The sequence below is a fragment of the Marmota marmota genome, unplaced genomic scaffold (assembly GCF_001458135.2).
Source record: "Marmota marmota marmota unplaced genomic scaffold, marMar, whole genome shotgun sequence".
Lineage (NCBI taxonomy): Eukaryota > Metazoa > Chordata > Mammalia > Rodentia > Sciuridae > Marmota > Marmota marmota.
Window position 1 is genome coordinate 2,947,266 of NW_025999895.1, and position 15,585 is coordinate 2,962,850.

General features: G+C 62.4%; 1 protein-coding gene across 10 annotated transcripts in view; it reads left to right on the forward strand.

Annotated features, from left to right (window-relative positions):
• Positions 1-15,585, forward strand: part of Rbfox3 (RNA binding fox-1 homolog 3) — a 377,727-nt gene that overhangs the window by 331,145 nt on the left and 30,997 nt on the right. The window contains exon 1 of one of the 10 annotated variants that reach the window (XM_048797584.1): positions 9,135-9,272. The exons of 5 other annotated variants lie outside the window; for them this stretch is intronic. The gene's annotated coding sequence lies outside the window, so the exon portion shown is untranslated. Of the gene's footprint in view, positions 1-9,134; positions 9,273-15,585 lie in introns of those variants that run through there. 4 more of the 10 variants (XM_048797606.1, XM_048797583.1, XM_048797586.1 and 1 more) reach the window with 4 other exon arrangements.

Below are 15,585 nucleotides of genomic sequence, written 5' to 3' on the forward strand. Positions count from 1 at the left end.
TACCCCTCCTGTCCCCACTCCCCAGGGAGGTGGGGACCGCCACCCACCTTGTTCCTCTCACCCTCGGTGCACCCTGACAGATGGCTGCCATCCTCCCCGTTGTCCAGGAGCCACAGACCCAGGGTAGGGGCTGGGTCAGGGTCAGGGTCGGCAGGGTGGGAGAAGGCTGAGTAGCCTAGGGTGAGTTCAGGCCACCGGCTGCTCGGGGTGGGTGAGCCCTCCTGGCCTGAGGGGGGAATTTTCCACAGACACCCCCAAGGCACGCTTCCCAGTGTCTCACAGCCTCGCTGCCCAGAGCGCCTCCAGGTAGCCAGCCCAAGTCTCTCCTGCTGCAGCCCCAGGCCCAGACCCAGCACCCAGACCCTCCTCCCGGGACAAGGAGAGCCTCCAAGACCAGGGAGGGTCGCAGCAGGGCATGGGCTGGGCCCGGGTCCCCTCCCTGCCCTTCCCTCCCTGCCCCTCCCTCCCCCTCCCCCAGCCAAGCATCCCGGCTCTGCAGCTGCGCGGTGCCAGGGAGGGGTCATGAGACGCTGCCTCCCACGCTCTACTAATCCCCAGATGGATGCCCGCGCCTTCCCCAGCGTGTGCTAATTTGGAAACACCATCCCGATGTAACCACAGCAGTAATAACACAGCCGCACATCTCCCTGCAGCCGCAGGGCTCTGTCCCCAGGGGCTGAGGAAGCCCCCCGGCCCTGAAGGGGGGTCTTAAGCTCTTAAGGGTGCCCTGTCCTTGCCAGAGGATGGGTGTCTGGATCCCACCAGTCCACGCCCGGCTCAGCCTGGGTTCACTGTTGGAGTTTCTGCAATGACTGCTTCCCTGGCCCAAGAAGAGCCTCGGACTTCCCTGCCCACCCCGGGGCCTGCAGCTCGGGAGCTGTCCGAACACTCACAGGCTCCCAGGCCTTTCCCGTCATCTGGGGAACTTGGCCTGCACTGGACCCCAGCCAGGCCGGCAGAGGCCTTCAGAGGCTGCCGGGAGCATGGGAGGGGTGGGCTTCCTCTCTGAGACTCAGTCCCCAAGGACTGTACCCCCAGTAGTCTGCTGGACTCTCCCTTCCAGATGGTAAACCTCATGCTCAGAATCATGACCAGATCTCGTCCTTCACCCTTGGCAACCCTGCGGGACTCTGATACCAGCCTTGTTTTTGGCCCAGGAAGCAGAAACCCAGGGAGGTCCAGTAGCCTGTTGGGGTGGGGGCTTCCAGCAGGCTGGACTGGGCAGGATCTGGACCTGGGCTGTGGTGTTTGTGGTGTCTGCACTGCCTCCCCCGCCCCTCCCCTGGGCCACCGCAGTGGGGAGGGGGCAGCATGAGCTTCCAGGGCCACCTCGACTTGCACCCACCCAAGATCAGGAGGGCTTGAGTGAGACTGCAGGAGGGAGCTGGGGGATCTGGAGGGACCTGGGTGGGGAACAGGACTCCACCGAGTCCCTCTGGAAGTTTGGAAGGTGCCAGATGGCTCGTCCAGGGAGGTCAGCCAGCACCATCCCAAGACCTAGAGTGCTCCCTGGACGCGTGTGCCCTCTGTGGGTGCCTGTCTCTAGGGCCCAGCCCGGGTTCCCACGTGGGGGAAGCAGGCCGGTCCACAGCCTGCAGGACTGAGGGAGGTGCGGGCAGGCCAGCCTCAGGAGTGCATTCGCTGGCCACGTCACCCCCCGGTGGCCCAGGTCCCCAGCTGTACGTGCCTCACCTGCCCTGCACCTGCGGGCCCTCTGCGTCCACCCTGCTCCCGGCCGTGCGGCGGAGGCTGCTTGGTATGGATGGTGCGGCATTTTGGGTAATGAAATATTCACAGGTCAGTGATTCCCTGAGAAATGATGGGATCAGTCAATTCCTTCTCAGGGAGTGATTTTCTCCCCTTCACAGCCTCTGTTTCATGTTGACAGCCATTAGCATGAGAGAGGCTGGATCTAAGGCGCTCGTCGGGGCCCCCACGAGCAGCCGCCTTCTCACAGGCGGCCCTGGCCAGGCCTGGGCACATGGGGCATGGACACCTGTGAGTGGCAGGCCCAGACCCAGGCGCGTGGACAGCCGCCAGTTGGCCCCGGTGCCCTGCCCTCCTGGGTTTGCCGGCCACCTGCTCAGGGCCTTGCTGAGGCCCCAGGAGCCTCTCCTGAAAGGTGCGTCCCACCCTCTTCGGGTGAGCTCTGCCAGGTCTCAGGGCAGTAGGGACTCCCCAGGCTCTCCTGGGCAGGGCACAGAGGAGGCTCTGAGGGTCAGTGGGTGGGCCGGGGCAGCCTCTCTGCCTCCACAGCCTCTCCCAGGCCTTGGGCTCAAACCCCAGCTGACGTTCCCGCCTATTTATCGTCTTTGCACCTCGGTCCTGGGCTTCACAGGCGGGCATGGGTTGTGTGTGCACCCGAGGCATCTGCAGAGGGACACTGAGGTGACGGAAGGCCACGTGCCACCCTTCCCTGCAGCCAGACTCCAGTACAGGTGCAGCCAGCCACTTCCCATGACCACAGCATCCCGCTGACTCGGGATGTACTATCCCCAGGGGGAATATAGACAGGACAGGAAGAGGCCAGCTTAGGGTTGTGTCCAGATGGAGCAGAGTGGGCTGGGGACCAGGAGCGGCCAGTCCCAGAGGCATATACACGTGGGTTTTCTGTCTCGGTAAGATCAGAAGCCAGGGGTCTGGCTCCTGTGCCCACAAACCTCTGGAGGTTGACTGCTTTGCTACAGCTGGAGGGACCCCTGCCCAGTGGTTACCCACCCACCCCACCCCTGCCATCTACTGGCTCGGCCTTTGTGGGGTCTCCCAGCACGTGGCCTACCTGGCCAGCAAGTGCAGGTGCAGACCTGCTGTGGACAGCTTTCTTGGACACCAGGGCTGCTCTGGAGGCCGGGGATGCAACTCACCTCCAGGTCGAGCTGAGACTCAGGGACAGCCGTGGCCCTTGGTCCTGCCCATGCGCTGTGCCAGACACACTCCACACAAACCAGCCCCTCAGCTACCCCCAGCTGTGACACACGCCCCGTCGGCTGCCCTGCAAGCCCCTGGGAACTGACTGGCTGTGCGTCTTCTAGCCCGTGATGTCCAACCAGAGGGTTCACAGTCAGGAGGAGCGGAGGCCAAGCCCCCAGCCCAAGTCCTGAAGTGCCTGTTGAGGCCCTGGCCGCTCACCCTCCCCTCTCACTCAGCAGGCCTGACGGGGCCTGGGGACCTGCTCTCACTGAGTGGCTTGCCCGTGGCCAGCAGGGAGCAGACGCAGCGTGAACCACCCAGCCTCCATACAGGTCAACGAGTCCACACGGTAGGGCCTGAGCGACAGCGGGCGCTCAGCTGGGCGATTGTGCCCCAGGGCACGGTGTGGGTTGTCACAGCTGGAAGTCAAGGGTGCCACTGCACCCCCTGTAGCACCCAAGCCAGTCCCACCACAGAGAATGGCCCCGCACCCCAGCCTGTACGCAGAGCCCCAGGGGAGGGCAGAGCTTCCTGGAAGGTGGGCTGCCCCAGCCACGGGGCCCAGCAGGCTTCCAGGGACCAGGAGCATCCAAGAGAAGCTGGGGAGGGGCAGGCAGAGCCTCCTGAGCCCCCGAGAGGACCTGGCCCAGAGCCTGGACGCACCAGGGATGCAGGGCGGGGCAGGGTGCCCCCTCCAGCAGCCGCTGGGCCCTGCTTAGTTCAGAATCACCTGGGCCCTGGCTTTTCCCCCAGACCAAGGACGTCAGTCCCTCTGGGGAGGATCCAGGCACCAGGAGCTTTTGAATCTTCCCAGGAGACTTCAGTGTGGTCACACTTGAGAGCCATCGTCATGGAGGGGTCCCTGGGAGCCTGTTTGAATGCAGACACCCAGCCGGCCAGGCAGCTGGATCAGAATCTCCTCCAGGTGGGGGGGCACAGGCTCCTGCTGCAGCCCACGGGAGCCCACACCCAGGACAGGGTCTGCCCCACAGATTGGGGCTCCAGGCCCCCGACAGCGTCCTCCGCCCTGCTGTTTCCTGGGCTGTGGTGTTGACGGTGCCCACTGAGGGCACCAGAGGCCGTTAGCGCAGGTCCTCGGCACCTGGCCTCAGCTGGGCGGGCACTGCTCCAGGAGATGCGGATGGCTCTGCTCTTCTGACCTGGGGCCCGGTGACAACTGGGACGTGGGTGGACCGCGCTCGCCTGCCCAGACTCACCGGTCCTGGAGCCAGCCTTAGGCTCCCAGGCTCTGCCTTCCAAAGACAGGTAGTAGGGACCTTGGGGGCTCCAGGGCCTGCAAAGGCAGCTCCACCCGCCCACCCGCCCTGCCTTCCTGTAATAGCTGCTGTTTTAAAGAAGGGGCAGGGACAGAGGGGCCATTCTCAGGCCGCCGAGGGCCTGTCTTAAGGGCAGGCCATTCTCTACGCACTGACCTGACTGGGCTGGGCCGGTCAACAGGCAGGGGAGGGTGGGCCGCAGTCTACTGCCGGCTCGGTGTCCCTCCACCACGCGCGCCAGTGTCACCCCAGGGAGACCTCTGGGCCCCTTGCAGCCAGCACCTGGCCCACTCTTAGGTTGCTCCTCTGCAGGGGTGAGACTGGCAGACCTGGCTGCAGAGCCCCTGCTGAGTGGCCAGCGTCCCCTTGGGGCCATCCTTGAGCTGTGGGTGGTGGACAGTTAATAGAAATGGTGGGCAAGAGGAGCCCCCTGGGTCAGGGTCCTCACAGTAAAGGTGGGGTCTTCGTAGGTTAGTGCTTCCTGTCCTGTTAGTGCTGTCCGCCTTCACTGAAAACAAGCCCAGCCCTCGGATGCACAGTGGCATCCCCAGGAGACTGTGTGGATGGGCACCCACCCTGGCGAGACCCCCTGAGTGGTGTTGAGCCAGTGTTTGCGCTAAGAGAGTCCCCTGTGGCCACAGCAGAGGGTCCTGCTGGGAAGGAGCCCTAGCTCCTGTGGCCAAGGCCCTGCCTGCATGGGGCCAGGGCTCTGCATGGTGGAGAGTGGCCTTGAACCTGTGGAGAGCCCCCGCTGTAGGGGGCCAGCCCAGGAGCTGGCCGCAGTGGGCAGTGGAGAGAACAGACCAGACATGGAGGCCTGGGAGTGGGCAGAGTCACACGAGACCGACACGTGATTTGTAGGATTGGCCTCTGGCCACAGCACAGCTGCCTCACCACCCGCCCGCACCCTGAGTTACCCAGGAAGGGGCTTGGAGCTCCCAGGAGGCCTGTGCAGGAAGGAGGCCTGGTGAGCAGAGAGGTGGGGCTGCCCAGCAGACACCCAGGGCGCCTCACCCCCAGATGTGCTGTCAGGATGGCACAGGGACCCACAGGTGGGAGCCGGCCTCGCGGGGAGGTGCTCCCCTGAGGAGATGGAGAGTGAAGGGTTCCATGCCTGCCGTCAGCCCAGGCCCAGGACACGCTGGACTCACTTCCTGGGGACAGGGCTGCGGGCACCAGGAGACGAGGCCAGCTCCTCTTCCCTCTGCAGCCCTGGCTCCAGGAGCCCCTCCCCAGGGACCCTTCCCCTTAGTCTTCTAGGAGGGGCCACATGCAGAGATGGCAGGGAGTTACGGGTAGCTCAGCCTTGTGCATGCTGGGAAGCCGGCTGTCCGCCAGCCCGTCCCTTGCCCACCTGCACACTGACGGGTGGTCTCCAGCCTTCTTGCCCCATAGCCCACCACTGAGTTCTGTGGCAGCCTCAGGAGGAAGTGATCAGCCACCTGGTCAGTGCTGCTGGGGTCAGCAGGGTAGGGAGGGTCCTGCAGGAGCAGGGGCAGCTCAGGATGGAAATTCCATTAGTGTTCAGCCATGGGCAGCGGGGGCTGTTCAGAGAGAACATCCAATTAAAAATTGATTTTTCAGTTTTATCTCAACCATAATGAGCCACATTCAGACCCCGTCTGCCTCCCTGGACAGTGCCACGCTGGCCCACTGGCCAGCCCTGTGCCACCCGGCCAGCTCCCCGCCCTGGGGGGGGAGGGATGATGTAGTGAGGGGCGGTGGCCCCTCCCTCACCAAGTTTGGGAATAATTACAAATGAGCCACACAGGGGGTTTTGTTAAATGAAAGTGTCACCGTGGTAAATCGTATTTTTATTTACTGCGAGGGTGCGTTTTCGGCGTAGCTCCGGTTAAAAGCTGCAGTATTTAATTTCCCTTGATCCAGACGGTATTTTAAAACATCACCCAGTGAGATGGGCTCGCACGTCACCCTCCCTCGCCCACAGACTCCAAGGCTTCTGGAGGCGCCCGGCTGGGCCCCTCAGCCTGGCCCTGGCTTCCAGGGGCTCTGTGCCCCTCTCCCTCTCCCTGTGAGGTCTCTGAGCCGCCTGGGGTGTCTGGGCCTCGGGATCATTACAAACAGGCCCATTCCCAGCATTGCTCACAGTTTGAGGTGTTGTGGACCGGCCCTGGGCTCTCTGCTCACCTGTGTCCACTCCTCCAGTCCTCGCCAAGCCCAGGTGGGCTGTTACGACCCTGCTTCACAGATGAGAAGACCACTCCGGGAGGTAAGGGTCTCACCAAGGGACCCCCGACTACTCAAGACTCAGACTCAGGCCAGCCTGACTCAGGCACAGAGGCTGTAGCTATTTGTGACAATCTGAACATCAGAATGTTCAACCCCATCCCAACCACCTGACCCTTACCTGCTGATTTTCTGTGTGGCCTCAGGCCCTCTACTCACCCTCTCTGATCATCTGTAGAAAGAGAGCTCTAACCCTGGCTTCTCTGTGATATAACTTCTCATGCTTTAACTTCAGGATCAGATGCACAGGAGAGACCCCCTCCCAGACCCCAGGTGGGTCCTCTGCCTTCTGCCCTTGCCGCTTCACAGCCCCTCCTGTCCTTCTGGTAAGCCTGGGGGCTCTGGCAGGCCTCCAATAGCGGCACCTGCGTGTTCAGGCCCACTGCGGCTTCCTGGTTTCACCTGACTCTGGTTGCAGGAGTAATAGACTCCTTCCTGCTCACTAGAGGAGGTCTGGACCGAGGCCCCTCCCCGGGCCTGCAGTGGCCGCCTCTCTGGGGGCTCTCAGATGCACCCTCTGGCCTCAAGCCTGCACCTCCGCCTGAGTGGGTGGCGCCGTGAGCTGCGGTGTGTCCTATTTGCCTGGCCCCTGCTGTACACACCCTCCAAGTACAGAGCTTTGTCCCCAGCGGGTCCTCGGGACATGGTCGCTGCATTCGGTGCTCAGGACCCACCGAGGCCCCTTCTCCTGTGACCCTGAGCTTCTGGGGGAGGCACCCCCAAGGCCGGCCTTTCTTCATCTGGCAGAGGCCCTCAGTTGCCTGGGAGGGGTGGGGTGCGCGTCTGTGCACTTGCGTGTGAGCAGTGGAGGGGGGTTGCGGTGTGGGTTGTGCACGTCACCAGCTGAGAGCAGTGGCCAGTGGTTGTTCAAGGAATCGGCCCTAATCTAGCTCTTTCCCAGAGACCTCCCTGTCTCAGGGCCTTTGGCAAAACTCCACTTCCAGGCCAGAGCCGGGTGCGAGAGGCAGACTGGGCGCCGTTAGGCCCAGCTCTTGATGGCAGTACTTCTAGGGCCTTTTCTAGGGACACCAGGTGTCCATGGGTAATCTTCTAGAACATTCCAGACGGGTGGAGCTCCGTGGCACACACTTTGGGAAGCGCCGGTCCAGGGGAAAGCTGGAGTGGACTGCACCTCCCTCGTCGTGTCCGTGTCACAGTCGCTTCCCTTTCTTTGAGTCTGTTTCCCTGTCTGCAAAACAGAGGAGTGTCCTCCTCCCTGAGCTATGGTGCACTCTGCAGCTCGGGCAGGCGACAGTGCTGCATGCAGTAGGCGCTCAGCACTTGTTGATTGTGTCGGATTCACACATGGCACCTGGAGACACAGGTGCCCGGCAGGCAGGTGGCCGCCTGGCCCGAGGCTACCTGGAGCTGCCCTGGCAGGGCTCAGCGTGGCATTACTTGGGCTCAGAGAAGGAAAATAGCCTGGGCCCAGAGTCGGGCTCTGATCTGCCCCGTGAGCTGCAGGCGAGCGCCTTGGCCTCCGTGTCCCTCCTGTACGGTGCAGCCGGAGCAGGTGCCTGTCAGGTATGCCGAGGAGTCTGTGACCACGCTGGGCCCAGGCTCTGTAAGTGACGTGTGGCCCTGAGGAGGCCCAGGTGGAGCAGCCTGGTGGGAGGTGGAGTGAGGCACGAGGGCTGGGGGGCAGCAGGGCTGTGCTCAGAGGCTGGCCTCGCCACTTGCAGCTTGCCATGGACTGGGGATGGCGATGCCCCCTGGCCCGATGGGCGTGTGAGAAGGCAGGACGGCCTCTCGGAGGCCCCGCTGCTCTCCTGGTGCACATTGTGGGCACACCCACTTGCTGCCGTCTTCCCGGCCGACTTCTGCAGTCAGGGCCCATGTTGGCCTTGTGGGCCCCACTGCCGTCCCCGATCCTAAAGAGTTGTCCTGTCCCATCCACCCCCGCCGTCCAGCACAGTGTGTGCCCCTGCTTCAGAGTTGCCCTCCCTGGCCTCATGGTGGTAGCGGCCTTGATCGCCAAGCTCTGGCCAGCCCCGTGGGGAGGGACCCCAGATCCTCATCAGCCAGAGAAGATGAACGCTTTTAATTCAGGGAGCTCTTTGCCACCAACCAAGGAGTACGCCATCCCTCCAGACTGGAGCCCAGAGCTGCCCCTGAGGGGCAGCCCTGTGGACAACAGTGGGCCTGGCACTATGGTCACCTGGTGTGTTGAATGTCCACAGTGAGCTCTGCTTCCACTGGGCGTGGGGGCTGCCCTGCCTAATTGGGTCATTTGTGTCCTCCGGGCTTGGGGTGGTGCTGTGTCCGGGTGTGGGGTGCCTGTCTGTTGGTGTGTGAGCTGCATGTGGGCGTGCAACAGGTGTGAGCACACCAGGCAGGACTGAGCCTGTGCTCTGTGCCAATGCCAGGTGTGGGGGTGCATGTGACTGGACACAGGTGCAGTGTGGTGTGCGTGTCTGTGTGCACTTGCATGAGCAGCGTGTGTGTGTGTGTGTGTGTGTGTGTGGATGCACAGTGGAGGTGCACATGTCACCGGCACGTGGTAGGGCATGGTGTGCGTGTGCATGAGCTCCGGGGTGAGCGTGAGCACTGACGGCGTGCACTGTGTGTGTGGATGACATGGGCACGTGGGTAGGCACACCAGGAGTGAATGTGCGTCGTGTGAGTGTGTGTGGTGCGCATGCACACGGGCAGTGCAGGGCGTGTCTGCTTGCGTGGCCTGAGGGTGACGCATTGCACATGTGTGCTGGGTGCAAATGTGCCTGGGTGTTGCACACACATACATGCTGCAAGAGAGTGTGCAGGTGCCCACCCGTGTGCTCCATCAGGAGCAAGCCTCGCACACTAGCGAGAGCAGGCGCTCGGCATGTCCCTGTCCGGGTGAGTGTGAGCGTGCGTGTGACCCAGGCGGTGCACGTGTGGGGTGCCTGGGACCCAGCCCGCGGGTGTGTGCAAGCACGCATGTGCGCATGGCTTCTGGAGAAGAAAATGTTTAAAAATGGAGTTGTCAGCCCCGGGTTGACAGGCGCAATCGGCAAAGTGCAGCGTCGGCAGGATCGCCGCGGCTCCTCAATTACCAGGGAGGAAATGGCCCCGCTTTGTGCTGAGGAGGCAGTGTGGCTGGAATGAAGCAAGTGGAGCAGACCCAAAACTTCATTAATTAAAGAAACTCATTAATGAGGGACATTTAATCAGCTGAAGATTGGATCCACACTCGCCTCTTCCCGAGCCAGGCGCCTGGCTGGAGAGAAGGGCGCCTCCCCCACGGCTCGCCCGCAGCCAGGCATGGCCTCGCTGGGGGAGGGAGGAGCTGCGTGGCGGGCCCTCAGGGTGGGCGGGAAACCAGTGTGCAGGTGTGTGGGTGACAGGTGCCTGGCCAGGAGGCATGTCTGCAAAGGGTGTGGGGGGCACCCAGGTTGGCGGTTCCTGGGACCACCGGTCCCCATCTGGGACAATCAGCAGTGTGTGCAGACACTCCTGAGTTGTCACAGTGTCAGGGCGGGGGCAGGGCTACTAGCATCTAGTGTGTGCATGAGGAATGCCCATGTGTGAGCCCATGTGTGCGTCTGTGATAAATGCACCCTGGGCCCTTGTTCAGGACACAGCTCAGGGCGCCTGTGGTGAGCTGAGCAAAAGGGCCTCCAAGGGGCACGAGAACTGGAGGCCCACAGACCTGGGCTGGCCAGGATCACAGGGTCAGAGGCATGTGGTGAGTGTGCAGAGCCCCAGGCCGCACAGGTGTCCCTGAGTCCCTGGGAAGACCTTGTTTCGCGGTGTGTGTGTGTGAGTTTTCTCTCACTATGACAAAATGCCTGAGGTCAACATCTCAGAAGGAAGGAGGGTTTATTTTGGCTCTGTTCCAGAGGTTTGGTGGTGGCCGCTTGGCTCTGTTGTGTTGGGCTGTGGTGAGGCAGCAGGGGCGTGTGATGGAGCAGAGCCCTTACCTCACTGTGGCAGGAAGCAGAGAGGGAGAGGGGCGGGTCCCAGCACCCCCTCTGAGGGCTGCCCCCAACAACCTAACTTCCTCCCTCAGGCCCCACTTCCTGGAGGCTCCACCGTCTCGGGCAGCACCACAGGCTGGGCCAGGCCCCTGGGGGACATCCAGGCCTAAACCATAGCAGAGTGTGGAGGACTGGCCACTCGGGTTTAAGGCTGTGAGCTGCAGCCCTCCCCAGCTGTCTCCTGGGAAATGTCCAACCTAGGAAGAGCTGGTTCCTGATTCACAGGGCTGCCACAAGTCTCTGGGATAGGCTGTTTGGGGACACAGTCATGGGGTGGCAGTCACCAGCACATCTGCGGGGGCCAGCTGACAGCGCCTTTCCCAGACAGGCGTGGGGTTTCCCTGTGCTTGTCTGTCCTTCTGTCTCCCACCACCCAGGGCACTGAGCCCTGGAACAGAACACAGCAAGAGGGGCCCAGGGCCCACGTGCCTGGACAGGTCAGCAGCATGGCAGGGGGGCCGCCATCTCTGCCCGACAGGTGGTCCTGCTTGGGCCCAGGGCATCTTCTTGACAGGGGCCCAGTCCCTGCCCACATCAGGCCCCAGTGTTCCAGCCATGGCCACTCCTTGCACCAGATGGACAGCCGGCAGGGCCAACCCCTGGGTCCACCTCCCAGGCCCGCCTCCAGCAACCTCCCAGCCTGGGCATGGGCTGGCCAGTGACCCTCCTCCCACTGCAGGAGACCCTCCTTCCTAGTAGGAGGGGCCCTGGGGGAGGGCAGCCCTGCCGGGGGAGGGCTGGGGAGGGAGGGTGGCAGTGTGTATGCTGCAGGGACCACCAGGTCCCAGCTGGGGAGAACCAGGTCCCAGTCGGGGCTCTGGGGAGGGTGGACCTGCAGGTGTCCCTGGAGGTGGGCGGCCCTGGCTCTAGACCCTCTGGGTGGCAGGAGGAAGGCCCAAGCCTCCACCTTGGGGCAAGAGGAAAGGGCTCCGCCCACAGCAGCAGGGGCTTGGTTTTGACACGGGGAACTGTGGCCCCACCAGCAGGAGGCCAGGGCTGTGTGCAATCTGCAGGCCGACAGCCCTGGGTGGGCCATGGTGCCGTCCCCTCTGGAGGCAGAGGACGGGCTGCCACGTGGTGGGTTCCAGCCCAGGTGCCTCCATCTCTAAGGCTTCTGCTTGGTCATGGGAGGGCAGTGGGAACTCTCGGATGTCAAGCCACTCAAGGTGGTGGGGACATGGGAGGACCAAGCCTTGGGGAAAGGGTGGCAAGTATGGCCAATGGCAGATCTGGACAGGAGAGGGACATAACATGGACCCTCCCCAACTCCCACCGCCGTGGGGACTGCTCCTGCTGTTGGGAAGGGGCCCTTTGTAAGTGTGGGGGCTCAGGCCTCCCAGGAGCTTCCCGTGTGCCCAGACTGATCGCCTCCCTCCAAAAGAGAGCCCTGGACCTCATGGGGACTGCTTGAGGCAGGGTGTCCCTGCTGGAGGAAAGGTGGCCTGAGACAGTGCTCACGTGACCTGGTCCTTGCCCAGGGGTCCCACCACCACCTTCCTGCCTTCTCATAATCTCCACCCTCTGCCTGTCCCTGCTCCAAGATGGACACCCCTGTGCACCACCTCTGAGCCGGCTCAGTCTCCCCTGTGGCATTCAGGTACAAACAGGTCAAGGAACAGAACCCGCAGCCCCCTGCCAGGGGCCTGGATCCTAGGTCAGGTGGCACTACAAGGCATGCCCAGTGCCCCAAACCTCACTGCCTACAGCATCAGAAGGGCCACCTCTGTTATTCCCTGAGGAAGTGACTTAGAGTCCCTCCAGCATCAGGGACATTCAGGGACCTTCAAGCTCTTCGTGACACTGGGGGTGCCCAGGATTCCTTTGCAGACTCAGAAGCAGTCTGTGTTCTTCCCCTGGACCCCTCTTCGAGGCCCACCCTCTTCTCTGGCACTGCTGATGGAAATGCTGTGCCCACTGTCACCTGGTGCTCCTGATCGAGTGTCCCCAGCCCAGGCCCTGGTCCTGTGCATGAGCTCCTGCCTGCCCCGCAGTTGTTGGTTCATAGCACAGTGGCCTCAGCTGGGTCTGGGGTCCCCAGGGTCCAGGCCCTGCCCCCTGGGCGTCTGTGATGTATGAGCCTAGTTGTTGGGGGCCACAGGCTGTGTTGGCAGGTCAGGTTGTGGTTGGAGAATCGTGGTTTTGACAGTTTGGGGGGATGTGACGCTGTTGGTCCTGGGGCTGCACTCAGGAGCTGAGCTCACCACGTGACAGGACCTTCCTGTGTCCCAGCCTGAATACTGCTGTGGAGATACTTGTGACAGGGCGTGAAGGCTCCTCCCAGAGACACCGCGTGGACCACCAACTCCAGCAGGTCCCTGTGAGAAAAGGGACCTTCAGGGCTTTGTCCCAAACGGTCCCGGAGCCCAACTCCAGCGGTGGCTGCTGGCATGGGAGGCATTATGTAACCTTTGCTGCCAGGAAATTTACCTTCCTAATCGCATTTTGCAATTCTCATGTGAGGGTGTCTTCCCAGAGCTCATGGTCACCAGGAGGTGGCTGCGGGAAGCCTGAGGGCACCACGGAGGGAGAGGGAACTGTCTGGGCCTTTGGGGCTGCGGGGCGCAAACCGTGGGCTACACCAGGACTGGTCCTGCCTGCCCTGGTCACCCCACCCACCCGCCAGGGCCACCCGCTCGCCCACCTCATGTCCTGGGCACCGTGCTTAATATCCTGTTCCATTTGCTAAATGAAGAGCACGGGCCATTAATAATGCTAATATTGCTTAATGCGTGTGCAGGAGCAGCTGGGATGCCACCGTGGCTGGCAGAGGGCTCATCCTGGGGTGCAGAATAAAAGAGGGGCCCAGGGGCCAAGTGGGTTCTCTGAGTGGGCCACCTTGACAGCTGACCCTCAGCCTTGTGCTCACAAGGCCACCCTGAAGGGAGTTGTGGCCCAGATGACATTCTCCCTGTCCCTCAGTAGACCAGGTGTCTGCTGGCCATCCACCCCAGACCCTCTGCGGGATGCCGTGTATGCACAAGCCAGCTGCCCTATGGGTCATGGTGGCACCTCGAAGGAGGAGGGAGAGGACAAAGTGGAGATCACAGCTGGGGCGAGACGGCTTGGGGCTCCAGCGGGGGAGGAGGAGGGAGGCCTGGGTCACTGCGGGGTGCCACAGTCTGGCTGGGCACACAATCACGAGCCACCACACAGCTTGTAGATTCAAACAGCAACTCTTTATTCCCGAACTCACACCAGCCGTCTACAATCACGTTCTGGGGAAATCCACGTTCTCTGCCCAAATCCACATTCTCTGCCCAAATCCACTCCACTGGGCTTCTATCTCCAAAATATACTGTCTGAGAACTCAAGGGGGAACTCAGGCAGCAAGATACGCCCTATTCCCAGCAGGAATAATCTTAAACCTTAAACCTGGAACCTAAACCGGGAACGCCCTAATCCGCCTTGGTCCTTGAGCAAGGTCACCTACATTCAATGTCACTGCAACATGGGGTACGCTGGCAAGGAAATTGTCATACCTACTTGGCTAATGGCTCCCAGCAGCGGGGGACCTGCAGAGCCTGACCAGGACATGGCCCCGCAGCGGGGGTTTCACCATGGTGTGGGGCTGCAGGCAGTTCTCAACAGCGCGAGCAGACGTGGGACAGCATGTGTCACGCGGAGCTGCGGGGGTGCCAGTGGCTGGTTGGTTGAGCCTGGGCCTGGGGCTGGGCCCTCGTTGGGGACCCTGCCCTCTGGCTTCTCGTCCCTCTCCTCAAATGCTACTGCCACCTCTGGCTTCTCTCACAGCCCTACCACTGGTGGCCCACAGGTGCCAGAACACTGACTCGCAGTCCCTGGCCTGGCACAGGGCGCGGCTTCCAGTTGCTGGTGGAGGAGCCCCACCCGTCCCTGGAGGCAGAGGGCCCCGGGAGTGGGAGGCCTTTGGTTACCCATGCACTGGGGTCTGTGGACCCCCGAGCCTGGGCTGCCCACCCTCCCAGCATGGCTCAGGCCAGGTGTTGAGCCCGGAGCTTCCCTGGGCAGGGGGGCAGGCCCCGTCATGAGAGCCACCATGGCCGGCCCCTCACGTCCGCCGTGGTGAAGAGGGCCGTGCCCAGGCACTTCCTGGTGCTGGGGGTCCTCCCTTCCATGTCCCCAGGCCCCTTCCTTCCCTCCTGTGTCACTTCTTTGCAAGCTTTGTGTGCCCCCAGAGAGAAGGACAGTGAGCAGCCACAGTGCTGGCACTGCCTGGGGAAGGGTGGACACAGCCCTCACCCCCAATTCTGCCCCCAACAGCTCTGACGTTCCCGGCCATCTCACCAGTCAGACCAGCAACGGGCACCGTGTCTGCTGACCAGGCCCCACCTGTCCCCAGAGGGGAGTGACCCGTGCCTGGAACTGACTGCATGTGGTGCCTGCACATGTACAGAGCCTCAGATTCAGACCTGGGCCGAGCCCAAGGGACAGGCATGGAATAGGGTCACAGGGGCCAGGGACTGGCCCAGCTCTCTTGCCACCCTCGCTGACCCCAGATGCAGCATCTGTCGGCCCCCTTCAGGGACCCCACCCGTGCTCGTGCCTGCGCTGGCCCCAGTCCTAGCTGGCCCGGCCCAGCCCAGCAGCCCATGTCATGTGGGTGTGGTCAGGTGGGACCTGCCAATGGCGTTCCATCAGCTTGGTTGACAGTGGGGGTGAACCCCATTCCCAGGAGGTGACGGCTCCTTGCTCGCTTCCCCAGTGGAATGGAGCGTTGGGGTAGAGGTGAGGCTGGTGGAAGACGGTTTATGGAACCCCGTTATTTATGACTGGTCTGCAGTGAGCTTAGAGGGAATTACTGCTTAATCGTGTGAAAATCCGCCGGCTCGCCTGGGGCTTTCCAGCTGAGAGCTGAGCCCGGCCTGAGCAGGACCGGGCTGAGTCTGGGCTAAGGGCTGGGGTGGGCCGTGGACGGGTGGCAGGCTCCATTCCGGGTGTCTTTCAGTCACTAGAAGGGGGAGGTTCCTGGGGGGTCTGTGGGTCCAGTTTGCATCTGGACTTGTGCCTTGAACCCCTAGCCGCTGGTGAAGCACAGGACCCTTTCTCTGAATAACAGTCTTAAAAGCACTAGATAAAGTACCTGGGATGTGGAGGAAACCAGCGATCTCGAAACTCAGTAACCAAGAGAATTAACCACATAGCTGTGTGACGTCACAGGCTGCAGTGCTCAACTAATTCAACTAGTGCAGGAGTCTCCAGGCCTGGGGCTGGTC